At 37.3% G+C, this 14595-nt stretch overlaps 1 protein-coding gene across 4 annotated transcripts in view; it reads right to left on the bottom strand.

The window, feature by feature from the left end:
• ZFAND3 (zinc finger AN1-type containing 3) overlaps positions 1–14595 on the bottom strand; it is a 347078-nt gene that overhangs the window by 264254 nt on the left and 68229 nt on the right. The window contains exon 1 of one of the 4 annotated variants that reach the window (XM_090282338.1): positions 6805–6824. The exons of the other annotated variants lie outside the window; for them this stretch is intronic. The gene's annotated coding sequence lies outside the window, so the exon portion shown is untranslated. Of the gene's footprint in view, positions 1–6804; positions 6825–14595 lie in introns of those variants that run through there. 4 annotated transcript variants of the gene reach the window in all.

The raw sequence follows: 14595 nt of genomic DNA, 5'->3' as shown, positions 1-14595 counted from the left end.
CAAAAATAATTTCAAAAATGAAGAAGAAATAGACCTTTTCAGACATATAAAAGCTGAAGAAATTCCACACCAGCAGACCTGCACCACAAAAAAAAATAAAACAAGCAGGAAAATGACATCAAATAGAAATGCAGACCTACACAAAGAAATAAACTGCATGGAAATAATGACTAATTATTCATATCTCTTTAAAAAGTAACAACAATGTAGTATGGGTTTTATAACACATGGAGAAGTAAAAATACATGACAATAATAACAAAGCTCAAGAAATGAAAAACAGCCCTGACCAATTTGGCTCAGTTGTTGGTTGGGCAATGTTCCGGAAAGCAAAAGGTCACGCGGTTCAATTGCCTGATGGGGCACACACATGCCTGGGTTGCTGTGTCCAGTCCCTGGTTGTCGTGCATACAAGAAGCAACTGATGGATGTTACTCTTTCACATCGATGTTTCTCTCCCTCTCTTTCTCCCTCCCTTCCCCTCTCTCTAAAAATAAATAAAAATTAAAAATCTTAAAAAAAAAACAAAAACAAAAAACAGAAGGACCTTCTACCATACATGAAGATAGTGCATATCACTTTAAGACAGACTGTCATAGACAGAGATAAAAGTAACCACTAAAATAATACAATAAAAAGCTATGCCTAGATGCTTTTAATACAGTTGAAGAAGTTCCCTTCTATTCCTAGTTTGCTGAGTATTTAATGATGAAAGGGTGTTGAATTTCATCAAATGTTTTTTCCAAGTATATTGAAATGATCATGTGATTTTGTGTTTTATTCTACTGATATATTATATTTACATTAATTAATTCCAGACAGTAAATCAATATTACACTCCTGAGATAATCCCACTTGGCTGTGGTGTATAATTCTTTTTATATGTTACCAGTATTTAGTTGAAGATTTTTACATACATATCCAAAACAGATATTGGTATGTGATTTTCTTGTGATATCTTTGTCTGGTTTTAGTATCAGGTTAATATCAGCTTTATTAAAATAAGTTGAGAAGTGCCCCCTCAATTTTTTTTTTGAAGAGTTTGTGAATATTTGGTATTAATTCTTCAGATAATTGTCAATTGTTGATATTTCCAATAAACTAGCATTTGGTTTCATTAATTTCCTTTATTGTTTTTCCATTATCTATTTTAATAATTTCTGCTCCAATCCTTATTATTTCCTTCTTTCTATTTGCTTTAGATTTAGTTGTCTCTTTTTTTTCCCACTTTCTCTTACTCTGTTCTTAGTATAGGTGTTTGTTTACAGCTATAAATTGACCTGCAAGCACTATGTAAGCTGTGTTCCATACATTCTGGTGTGTTTGTATCTTCATTTTCATTCATCTCAAAGCATTTTCTGATTTCCCTTTTGAGTTCTTCTTTGACCCACTGGCTATTTAGGAATGTGTTGTTTAATTTCCACATATTGGTAAGTTTCCCAAATGTATTTCTGCTGTTCATTTCTGATGGCATTCCATGTGGTAGAAGAACATAAGTTGTACTATTTCTATTCCTTTTTTAAGTTAACTTTCAATTACAATTTACGTTCAATATTATTCTGTATTAATTACAGATGTACTATGTTTCTATTATTTTAAATGTACCGGAGGTTTTTTTGTTTTGTTTTTTTGACCACCTAGCACTCTGGTCTATCCTGGAAATGTTGCATGTGCACTTGAGAAAAATGTATATTCTCTTGTTAGGTGAAATAAGTCTATAGTTGTCTGTTAGTGCTACTTGATTTATAGTGTTCCAGTCTTCTGCTTTCTTATTTATCTTCTGTCTAGTTATTCTATACATTATTGAAAGTTAGGTTTTGAAGTCTTCAAATATTATTGTTGAATTATCTATTTCTCCCTTTCTTTGTATCAGTTTTGCTGATACACTATATTTTAGTGCTCTTTTATATGGAAATGTGAAAATAACAGAAATTCCCATCAACTGATAGATGGATAAACAAAATATACCCTATCCACACAATGGATAATTTGGCCATAAAAAGGAAGCAAGCATTAATGTATGTAACAACACAGATGAACCTTGTGAACAGCAGACTAACTGAAAGAAACCAGTCACAAAAGACCATATATTATGAGATTCCATTTCTATGAAATGTCCAGAAGAGAGAAATCTATAGAGACAGAAAGCAGACTGGTGGTCGATGAGGGCTGGAGGGAATGCAGAAAGTATGATGGTGATACCTAGAACATACATGGTTTTCATTTATGGAGATGAAAATGCTTGGTTGCTATAACCTTTTGACTTTTCCCAGAGTTCTAACAAAGTTAGTTCTGACAGTTCCTGCTTGTTTTTCAATGTTTCTGTGGAGGGATGAGGATTTGGAACTACCTGCTCTACCATTTGGCTGAAGTCATTCCTGGGCTTACTTTTAAGATATTAAGCTGGGAGGAATTAGCAAGATAGTTCAAACTATTTCAAAATAAAAATGAATTTAAAATAACTTCTACTATTCTGTATGTTGATGCCCAAATTCTCAGATTATCAAGAACTTTAGAATATTAGACTGTGCTTATTTCAGAATGAAGTAAACTGATAAAACAATGTTGCTTTGGTGAATTAGCAAAAATTAATCTGATGGTATTAGTTTAACCATACTTCTCTGATGTTTTGGGTGGCTTTCACTATCTAATTACTCCATAAGACTTAGTATTAATGAAAATAATGATGTCAACTACATCTGTGAAATCTTTTAGAGTATTCAGAGTTTAATTCATTCCACACAACAACCCGAAGAGAGAGAATGACAGAGCAGGGAAGGCAACTGTGCCTTCTTCATACCACATAGGTTGTCAACAGCAAAGTCAAAAGGAGAGCCATGGGCTCCTGGCTCTCAAGCGAATGGTCTTCCATTCAACCTGCACTCCTTCTCCATGGCGACCCAAAATTCCAAATAGCTGCAATAAGGCCTTAATACTCATCTAAATATCTCAAATTTAATAAAAGTAAGCACTACCAGGGATTTAAACTGAGGTGCTGTTTATTTTAAAACCAAAAGGCATAAACACATATTCATTAAACACCTGTTAACTGGGAAAGGATTTATAAATGTGCATGTGTAAATTTCTCATTCAAAATTATTTATTACAAGCTTATGTCAGCAAAGCAATGCTATGTGTTGTCAGTTGGGATATGAACAGAGAAGGAACTAAAATGATTCTTGCTGTTATGAGTAGCTACATGTAGAAGCTACACTTTTTTTCTAATTCCTGTTTTCATCCTATCTAAAACTAAGAATTAAGTGCTAAATGCAAGCAGTAACAAACTACAAGGCTTAGTTGTTCAAATGAAGTATTATGAGAAGTACCCTAAAGATGATGGATGGAGCGTGTCTTAACATGCCAAATCATTTCAACTATTCAAACACAGCTGCAAAAGTAATCAGAAAAAAAAATGAATCCCTGTTTAAAATATGTACTTTGTAGCTTCTAAAAATGAAGCATACATTTGAATAAAATAAAAACATACAATAAAGATTATATCAACAAACAAGAATACATTTTCTATTTTTTCAAGTCTGGCTGGCTACCGCATCATGGTTCAAATCAAATACACTCTAGCCAGTAGACAAGTATGATACAGCACCAATGCCCAATGTCAAATACTAGACTCAACAAGAGGGGCCCACAGTCCAATATCAAAGACAGTGGGTCTCAAAGGCATTTATTATTTTCCTCTCACCTTCCTATACCTCTCTTAACACTAACACAAGGAAAGTTACTAAAAACAGTGCGCTTGAGACTCTCAGGCTGAGCTCTCTTCTCAGTGTGGCAAATACTAGTGTTAACACAGCCAACCATTCCTCCTCCCTCCTCACTGACAAAAATCCCCATTTTCCTCTGGTGATCCCAGGCATAACATCAGGGTAGAAATCAAGACTGGTCTAAGCCAGTATGGCATCCACTGTCCCTCTATGCCAACAACTGATGCAGCCGTGGCTGAGAGACTCAGTGCTGACCAAGGAATGTAAAGGGAAGTTTCTGAAGGTGGCAGAGGAGTTCTGAGAAAAGTTTTATTCCTTTATTAGAAAAGAAAGCAAAGGGAGAAGTCTATTTTCTCCTTCCTGCTTCACATGTTTCATATGAATGGGGACACCTGGAGCTTCTTACAGCCATTTTATAACTACATGGGAAGCATGAGAAAATTGCAAGGTTGCTACACTCCCCCTGGAAACAGTGACTCCTGACTTTTTGTTAAGTGAAATAATAAACGTCTGTGTGGTTTAAGCCTATGCTAATCAAAGGGTGGTCCATGGCCTGCTGCCAGTCTACCATGAGAAGCTAGGAGCAAGCATCCAGAAACTTTGTAGCAATTTTATATCCCCAGGTTTTAATTGTATTTTACAAAATATAACTGCAATAAATTAAAATTAACAAAAAGCTGGTTCTTCACTACCAAATAGAAATGCATTTGTTTTTGTTTATTCAATGTATTTATTTACTTTTAGAGAGAGGAGGAAAGAGTGAGGAACAGAGGGAGAGCAACATCCGAGAGATACATCAATTGGTTGCCTCTCACATGCCCCCAACTGGGAACCTGGCTGGCCACCCAGGCATGTGTCCTGACTGGGAATTGAACCAGCAACCTTTCAATTCACATGCCGGTGCTCAGGTCACTGAGCCACACCAGCCTGGACAGAAATGAATTTGTTTAAGCCACTTTTAAGTTGGGTTTTAAGTCACTTGCAACCAAAATATCCAGGGGTTCAGCAACATCCAAGAGAAAGTAGCCTATACAATTCCTCTTATAATATCCTCATTTAACTATTTTAAAAGTAACCTTTCTGAAAATAACAAAAGATACCAAGTTAAATTAAACAAAATAGAAACAAAAATTATTTGGAGAACAGGATTTCAGTTTCTCATTTAATGATAAATCTTCCCAGGATCCCAGAGCACTATGGAAAAGGGGAAGGAAAGTCATATAAGAAAATTGAATGCATATACAATCCAAATGACATGAAAATTTAAGCTCTAAAAGAATAAAGCAGAAATGATTGAATTATTATGCATTCCTACTGATCCATAATTGTGCAACTGCATTTCAGATGTTAATTCTCTTTAGAATATATTATCTGACTTCGTTAAACTAGTTCAGAGTTCAGTTGAGCTGATCCATTGCAGGAGAAGTCCCCAACCTTTTCGGCACCACGGTAGGTTTTGTGGAGGGGCTGGCAGGGAAAGGGGGTCAGGAGGCAGAGCTCAGGCAAGCGTGCTTGTGGCCTGGTTCCTAGCAGGCCGCAGACCAGGGGTTGGCATTCTCTGCATTACAGTATCAGAGACTGAGCTGTGCAACCTTCAAAGTTTGCCAGTCTGGCTGGAAAGAAAGTTAAACAATGCACAATGGAAAGCAGTTTTTTAACCCATCTATTAAATTTTTCTATTCACAATCTGCAAAAATTTTACTCATGTTCTGATACAGAAAGCTAAAACACATATAAAAATTTGTAGCAGGAGACTTAGGAAAGTACTTACCAAGAAGAGGTAACACAATTAAGAAAAGCTCTTAACTTAGGGTTCCAACTTAGGGTTCTTTCCTGTTCTGTAAATCAGGAAAGCACTTAGGAAGAATCTGTGAATGCCTCTCGGAACAGTCAAAAACATAGATGAGAACATAAAAGTAGCATCTCAACACAAGGAAAACCCAACTGCACAGGAGATAATATGACTTTACAAATGTGTTTGCCAAAGCCATTTGCTTTTCAAAAAGCTATATATTAATTTATTTTTATTGATTGATTTTAGAGAGAGGAAGGGAGGGTGGGGAGAGAGAGAGAGATATCAACTTGTTGTTCCGCTTATGTATGCATTCACTGGTTGATTCCAGTATGTGCCCTAACCGGGGATCAAACCCACAACTTTGGTCTATCAGGACGATGCTCCAGACAACTAAGCTACCTGGCCAAGACCTATATATTAATTTCTTAAAGAATAATTCACATCTGTAATCAGCAGCTGAAAGAGCTTATCCCAAAGTTATGGTTGTAGTTCACAAACATCTTCACAGTCTAACTACAGTAACTCTCACTGATTAAGCACTTAATTACTAAACAAAGCTACCATATATAATATTTTGGGGCAAAAATGCATATACGGTATCTGGCACCAAAAAGTGTTCTCCAATCTAAATAGAAACAAAACTTAAATATGAATTTACATTCAAAATTGCCTTGAACTTGAAATATGTCAGACAAGATTCTTCCATCAGGGAATACAATTTAAGGTGTTTTTGTTTCTTTTTATATTACAAGTTCATGCCCAACTACCAAAAGTTCCAACTCACTTATGACTTTTCTCATAATATACATTAAGATGATTAAACTTGTTTAAAAGATAAATATTTCTTTCTACAATCCTGACATAAAGCAAACGCTTTAGTTCGTACAAAGTACAGTCGGCCCTCCTTAGCTATGGGTTCTACATCTGCAAATTCAACCAACCATGGAACAAAAATATTCAGGGAGAAAAAACAATAATGTTGTTGCTGACATGTACTATTTAGTTATTAGGCCTTTGATAGTTGCTTCTGTATTAAACATATATAGACTTTTTCTTGTGATTATTCCCTAAGCAATACAGTATAAAAACTATTTACATAGCATTTACATTGATTAGGTATTATAAGTAATCTAGAAATGATATGCATAGATTGTATGCAAATACTACACTATTTTATATAAAGGACTTGATCATATGCATATTTTGATATCCAAGGGAGTCCTGGAACCAATTCCTCATAGACACCAAGGGACAACTAACAATTTTTATTTAAAGAAAAAGGTCATACCCTTACTGGTGTGGTTCAGTGGTTTGAGCGTCGTCCCGCAAACCATAAAGTTGCTGGTTCGATTCCTGGTCAGGTCCCCAGTTGGGAGGCATGCGAGAGACAACCGATCGATGATTCTCTCGCACATCGATGTTTCTCTCCCTTTCTCCCTCCCTTCCCCTCTAAAAATAAATAAATAAAATCTTTTTTAAAAAATAAAGAAGAAAATCAGGATGACTACATATTTAATACAAATTTTCACACATGCCAGAAACAATAAATGCATTTCTTTTAAACTGAGAAGTAGCTCTTATATACTTTATACTTTTACAAGAGAATTAATTCCATTACTCTGTAATTTCAGTTTTCAAATCCAAGAACAAAATTTATACCTAGAATGACATGTAAAAGAAAAGTAAAAGAGAGCTTGTTTCACCACATCACCACACTTCCAACTTCATTAAATCACTCTTTATGCTTTATAATTTTCATTGATTGAATAATGAATTGCCACATTCAGGAACAGAAGCATGATGTACAACCAATAGCCTCTTGATTGTTAACATCTGTAACATGGAAATCTTACTTGTAGAGAATATGTGGATATTCATACACACACGTATTAAGCCACCTTAACTTTTTATGGCAATGGCTTTACTGAGCAAAAGCATGCTAAAGAGAACAACGTGGAATTGAGGGTCCTTTCCACACTATGACAACGGAAGTTCTCCATAAATCACTAGTCCTGCCTAAACAATCTATACTGTTTTAGGATTTAGCCTTTCAAACCAAGTAGGCTTCTGTTTTAACAGATCACATCTAAACATCTAATTGTCCACACAAAGAAGTAAGGCTCAGAGAGGCTGAAGTGATCTAATATCACATTACTTCTCAATTAAAACCTAGCAGTGGCTTCCCAGTTTGGTTGTAGCACTCAAGGCTGAATTTCAGCATATTCTTCGGACTGAAAACATTTTTCAACATCCAGACAACTGAATAGTGTTCAGGGCTAAATAATCTATCAAGCCATAAAAAGACATTAAGTAATCTTAGATGTTGCCCTGGCTGGTTTAGCTCAGTGGATTGAGCGTCGGCCTGCGAGCTAAGTGTCGCTGGTTCGATCTTCCAGTCAGGGTACATCAGAGAAGGAAAACTCTGACTCCAAAAAACCTCCGCTGCCTTACGGCATACCTCTTCTGGGGAAAGGCTAAGGGAGTAAACCCCGACAGAAAATCCGGAGCCGGAGTCCCTAAGGCGGTTTGACGTTGTAGTCAACACCGGCAACTCCTGCGGCGCACCTGAAGCCAAGCTGTATCGACTCCGTCTTTCCCTTGGACCCTTCAGCTGCGAAGAGAGGGGGGGTCTGCTGCATGGGCAACAGCAGACCCTCCATATCACCCTGCCCAGGCTCTGTAGCTTCAGCTCCACTGGAGAGGACACTCCAGCGTCATCGCAAGATGTCAATTCAACACGGGAGGAGACAGATGCCGTGTCACTCCCGAGTCGGACTGCACAGCCATTCTCGGCGGTGCAGATAGACACTTGAGAAGCTACACCATCGTCTCTCGAGACAGACGGCTGCCGACGAATCTTAGATGTGTATTATTAAGTAAAAGAAGCCAATCTGAAAAGGCTATATACTGTATAATTCCATATATACTATGTGACATTCTGGAAAAGGCAAATTATGGAAGCAGCAAAAGGATCGGTGGTTGCCAGGGGTTGGGATGGGGGAAGAGATGAGCAGGCAGAGAACACAGAGTATTTTTAGTACAAGTAAAATACCCTGACCCTTTACAATATTATAATAAAGGACAGATCTTGTTATCATTGTCCAAACCCATGGGATGTACAACACCAAGAGTAAACCCTAAACTGGTCTTTGGGTGGTTATGCTGTGCCTCTGAAGGCACATCGACTGTGTTCTGCTGAATCACCGTGATAACGGGAGCGGGTACGCATGTGTGGGGGCAGGGACTGTAAGGGAAATCTCGGTACCTTCCCTCCAATTTTTCAATGAACCTAAAACTACTCTAAAAAAAAGTCTTTTAAAAAAATAAACACAAAGCATTTGCTTAGTTGCTTATGCTCAGATTCACAGACTTCTTTTTCCTTTTCCTTTTTCTTTAAACAAACAAGGAAACCATAAGCCCAGTAAGTGTTGTTTTTTTAAAGTACTCCTCTCAAAGAAGTTATTATGGACACTGAGGCCATTACTCAAAAACAATGTTAGAATTCTTATTCAAAACTGTCTTCAGATCTACATTTATAAACCACAAGAAGGAATTACCATATGTGAAAGCCAACTATAAACTAGGCGCCGAGACTCTTTACTTATCCCTTATGCCAATCCTAGAAGGTGGGTGTATGTTCTTGGTTTAAGAGATGAAGAAACGAAGGCAGGCAAGTCCTCTGACTATAGTTCCTGATACAACACTGGCTCCTTTCACTGTTCTATAGTCACTTCAATGAAGAGACCTTAAGCATTCTTCAACTTGATGATCATCAAGCCTTTTTCTCCGATCTTATCTCTAAAAATGTGTTAGTCATTTCCCCCTCCCCCAAAAGACATATTCAAGTTCCAAGAAATGACTGGCCACCACAAAGAGCAGTTAGAGAAATGTTCTTTAGTCCCTCAAGACCAAACTAGGAAAAGGACCCCATCCCCACCAAGACATTTTGAGCAATGATGGCACTGTTGGAGTAATTATGAAGCTCAAAGCAAGAATTCTGAAAAATGTCCACGTGGTTGTGAAAAACAGAGATTTACTTGCGTACAAGAAATGGAATTTGAAGGTGGGGGTAAAATAAAGATGCAGTCAAAATTCCTTCCCCAAAATTCACAGGTTTCTTTGGAAACTGCTACTATTCGGCAACAGCTGGAATGACTAGAACTGTGATAAATGTTCTCCATGCAACAACAGCTTGAAGACTCCACTGATAATTTCTTTTCTTCAATCACACCTCTCAGAAAAGTATTAACATCACAGCATAACTGAATGACTTGATACTCTAATTTGCTTGTTGATAACCTTACCTTTCCACTTAATATTTACAGTAGTAAAAGGTAGAAATAAAGAGACTTTCACAGGCAGCCTGTTCTACAGCCTGAGGCCACACTGGAACCTTAGGCTACCAGTCTCTCAAAGGACATGCAACCTTACCCAAAGCAATGTGCACTTTTTAAATCAAGACATACTTCATGTTCAACCACTGTAGAGTCCTGATTGGTCCCAAACAATATCAAAACCATACCAAAGAACCTCTCATTTTTATGTGATCAAATTCAAAATTCCCCTCATTACAAGAGCTACACATACATGGGGGTACCTCCCAAAAATAAAACAGAATTTCTTTATAAAAAATCATATATTTATTCTCACGTTTAAACTTCAGTCACCCTCAAAATACTCTGCATTTGATGCAATACACCTATTAAGATGTTTTTTCCACTGCTCAAAACAGTTTTTGAACTCATTAATTTCGATGCCTTTTAGTGTTTCTGCTGTTTTTTGTTTCACCTTCTCCACATCAGCCAAACATTTCCCTTTGAGAACTATTCTTCATCCGAAGAAAACAAAAGAAAGTTGCTCAGGGGGAGATTAGAGCGGGTGAGGCACAGGGGTTGTGTCGCTTTTGGTCAAAAACTGCTGAACACTCAGCGAGGTGTGAGCAGATGAACTCATAAATCACCCATCGTGAAATGGGCAAATGCACCAAAAAAGCCTTCAAAAAAAAAAATCTGAAGCCAAACACAGCCTCTCACAACAACACTGCTAGTATACTAATAATAGATGGGTTCCCAGAACACTCACCTAGCAAAGGACACCTGTACTACAAGGGGCCTGCCCTACAGAATGTAATTCCGGGGCTTTGGGGGGGTTCCCCCCTCATGCCAGAACTACAGACATCTTTCTATCCGCACAAGTTTTTATGGCCCTAGAACTCTTGGTCATCCAGGTCTTCTCCACGAAGGATGACTATAACCTTTAGAAGCTCTAGCTAAAGTTCCCAGGCCTGAAAAATCTCCAGACCATCATGAACCTCTTGGGTGTGTGGGGTAAATGGGAAGTAGACAATGAAAGAGATACACCATTTAGATATGGAATAGATTTCTAAAGGACTGCCTATTTAAAAACATCTGCAAATAAAACTTACTTGTAATCTGAGTATTTTCTATACTAACAAAAGCAGAGAGAGAAAAATTAGAATGAACAGAAAAATTCAATGTTAATTCTCTTCAGAGTAACAAATAATACTGCTGATACAATGAAATAAAATTATCCTAGGATGCAGTCACCCTCCCGATGTACCTTGTCCCTACTTACACTACTGTGACTCACATTATCAACTTATTAACTAGAGCTGTAAGATGTTTTAAATATAATCACATACTGGATAGTGCTAGTGAAACATTAAGCAACCAAAGGAATGTCCTGAGCAGGAGTAAATGTTTATGAAAAAAGAAAAAGAAAAAAAAATCCAAAGTCCAAATTTGAACAAATATAAAGAGACACACAGGATTTCCAATAAATACCAAAAGATCTGGTCAACTACTTCCTGTTCTTCATCTTTATATGTAACCTAGCCAAGGAACTGGGCTAATCTAGTCCTGGCCTCCTTCTCAAATGTCTAATAAGAGGTAAAGACAAACTTGCCAACCAAAACAAATGGTCGGGGGTGGTTTGGGGACATGGGAGGGGGCGTGAAGGGGTACAAAGCAGTGAGGTTGGTGTCTCTGGATTAAACAGGAATTATACTTGTCTCTGCTTTCCTTCTCCAAAAAAAAGTATAGGAGCTGGGACTAACCCCTAGACTGGAAAACATACCTTCCAATGCAATCCTTCTTTCAAACATCAGAGGAACCCTAGGCCTGAAAGGCCTAACATTAACAAATACGCCCAATCCTTGGGCAAAGGGAGAGGGAAAAGAATAAGAGGGTTATATCATGCTTCCATTTGAACAGTGCCCTTCACAATCAGAATCTGAAGAGCCTGAGGTTAAGTGCTTAATCTGGCCACTCCAGACTGATAAAAGGGGAAAGAAGAAAAGAAATCAATGCTAGAACAGCTTTAATCATTTTTAACTAATTCGGAGTGGTCCTTTCTATTTCAGAGGTGGCTGGTTCCTTTAATGACAAAGAGTTAATATGATACTTTTGTTAACAATGGCCATACAGTAAAAACCCCTTCCCCCAGTCCCATGTCCAAGGACCTAACCACACAACTGGCCTGTCACTTAAAAGCACCCTAATATCACAGCTATATTTATTGTACAATAACCACGCATTAGAGAACTTGGAAAATTCAACATTGAGCAAATTTTGCTCTAACACCAGTAAAATTAAATTAGGAAATGAAAAGAACAAAACTGTCCTGACACACACCCCTTGCTAATCCCTGCACCACAATGACCTATAGTCTACATGTGATTATACAGGGAACTTTCTGAACTTATTGTACTTATTAACTATACACTAGCATCAAGAAGAACGATTTTTTAAAACTACGTTTGTTGAAATTCTAAATACAGTCTTCAGTTCCGCCCCTGCCTCAATCCCCATCCCTGCAGTCCTTGCTCTCTCAACTCCTGAATCTTTTCTTTCAAATCCTAAACAGCCAGGAACAAAAATCTCTCTGAAGGTTCCAAAGACTTAAAATTCTTGTCTTTACCCTTCAGTAGTCAGTCGGTCTATTGCTATGTTCACAATCCTATACAGAAGATACCTGTAGGCTGAGGAGACTGAAACAACAAAATTCCATCAGTCCAGCTGTTTTCTGATTAGTGAAAAGGGAGCCCATAGAAGGATTAAAGATTTAGCCTTGTCCCAAAGCTAACATCCTCCCTCTTGCATCAATGCTACCTCTGCTGGTCTAAGCAAAAAGATCCAATCTAGATCTCTGGCATCACTTTATAGGGCATTAAGAATGACTGTGACAGTCTGGCCAGCCACTCACCAGCTCTTTCATTCAAAGCTCATCATAATCCCAGCCCTCCCATGCAGACTGTCCACTGTGACACACCACCACACAACAGCAGGGGATCTAATGATATAATTTTCAAAACACGTATGATGGAACAGTAACTTATGATCTAGAACTATATAGCTTTTTTAAAAATGTACTTTAATTATCAATACAGCCTTCATGCGCTTTATAAAGCACAAAACATACCTGAAAACCTGAATTCTGAATAATGACTTTAGGCAATATTTTCTCAAAACACGCAATACAGACTTTTTGATTTCTTAATCCTGGAGAAGTTTTTCAGCTTGATCTTCAAATCCAAGCAGCTCATTCACGTCAACTCTGGAACATCTCTAGGGAAAGATTCTCACTCAACTCCCTTACCAAGTTATTTCAGTGTCTGACTGACCTCACTGTCAGGTAAAATTTTAGCGGATTAGAACATTTTTCTATTTCAGTTCCAGAACAAAGTAGTTTATAGATCAAAAAGAAATGCCACAGCATCCCTGCTGACACAATAGGGTAGAAAGAAGAAAAGCACTGGTTAATACCATCCAGCTACTGGGGTGTTTATTTCTAAAGCTGTGAATATAGTTTTGAAATATGAAGCGTAAAGTAACATAGCCAGAGTATGTGGTTTTTGTTGCTACATTTTTTTAAAATTAAATCCTTTAATGGCTATTTTGCCCATTCACCTTTCTTTTAACACTGAGAAAGGGGAAAAGAAAAACATTTCATGCTAGTAAATGCTTTATCGACCTAACTCTTATCTGGACTAAAAGACCCATACCTCACAACCTTTAAAAGCTTGGAGATTTTTTTTAAGCCAAACATACAAAACATCAAATGCAAAGATTTTGCTTTTAATCCTTAAGACTACAGCCAGGCAGCTAGCACTAATGGTCTGCCCCATGTACAGCCTACCACACAATCCCCTTAATAAGGTTCCAAACCAGTACCTTTAAAGGGTTATCCTGAAAATAATACAATATTTAGTTCAAAATAATTAAATACCAAACATATCTGGTTCCAGGGGTTAGTTCTCATACCAAAACTCACATTCTAAAGGACATAATAACATGTAAAATAGTATCTTCTACTAATAATAAATCTACTATCATCCATATTAAGGTAAAAAGCATGTTCATTCATCCATTTCATTCTGTTACTTGAATAATACTTTTAAAATATTCACTAAATACAATCAAAACCAAAGTTTCAAACCCACACATTAAGTACCTTTAATTTTACAGTTTATTTAGTTAGATTCTGATACATGGAAATACCTATATACATATGTATTAATTACCCATATAAAAAAAAAATTCCATTTCATAGCCACAGTAATTACTCCTAGTATGCAAATCCATGAGGGTATCAGAGGTAATAAAGATGGTTTCATACAACCCACCCAACTTAAAAAAAAAAAAAGAATCCCAACACTCAACGCTCCCTCCCCTCCCCCCCCCAAAAAAAAACCCTCCCCTGCATTTGAAATGAAATTTAGAAGTAGAACAAAGCCTGTTCTTGCTGGACCAAAGACCTATGAGGCATACAAAGATAATTTTGAGCAAAGTGTTCCCAAACTATTCTCTCTTTACCATCCTATCCCACTTCCACTGTGATTCTTTCAAGGCGTACTATATTAGGAACATCAAGTCAGTAATTACATAGGTATTAGGGGTTTGAATAAAGAACATTAAGTTTACTCAGGTTCGTAATCAATCACACATGGGCTGAGCATGAGGGGTTTCCCTCTATGGAGTTCCTCACGACTGGAACCAACGAGGATGTTTGTTCCTGGCACAGCAATGCTAGGTCAATCCAATAAAACCATACCTGCAGG

This window comes from Furipterus horrens, unplaced genomic scaffold (assembly GCF_987537825.1).
Source record: "Furipterus horrens unplaced genomic scaffold, mFurHor1.1.pri manual_scaffold_6, whole genome shotgun sequence".
NCBI classification, from domain to species: Eukaryota; Metazoa; Chordata; class Mammalia; order Chiroptera; family Furipteridae; genus Furipterus; species Furipterus horrens.
Note: the sequence above shows the minus strand (reverse complement) of the source record. Positions and strands in the feature narration are given on the sequence as shown.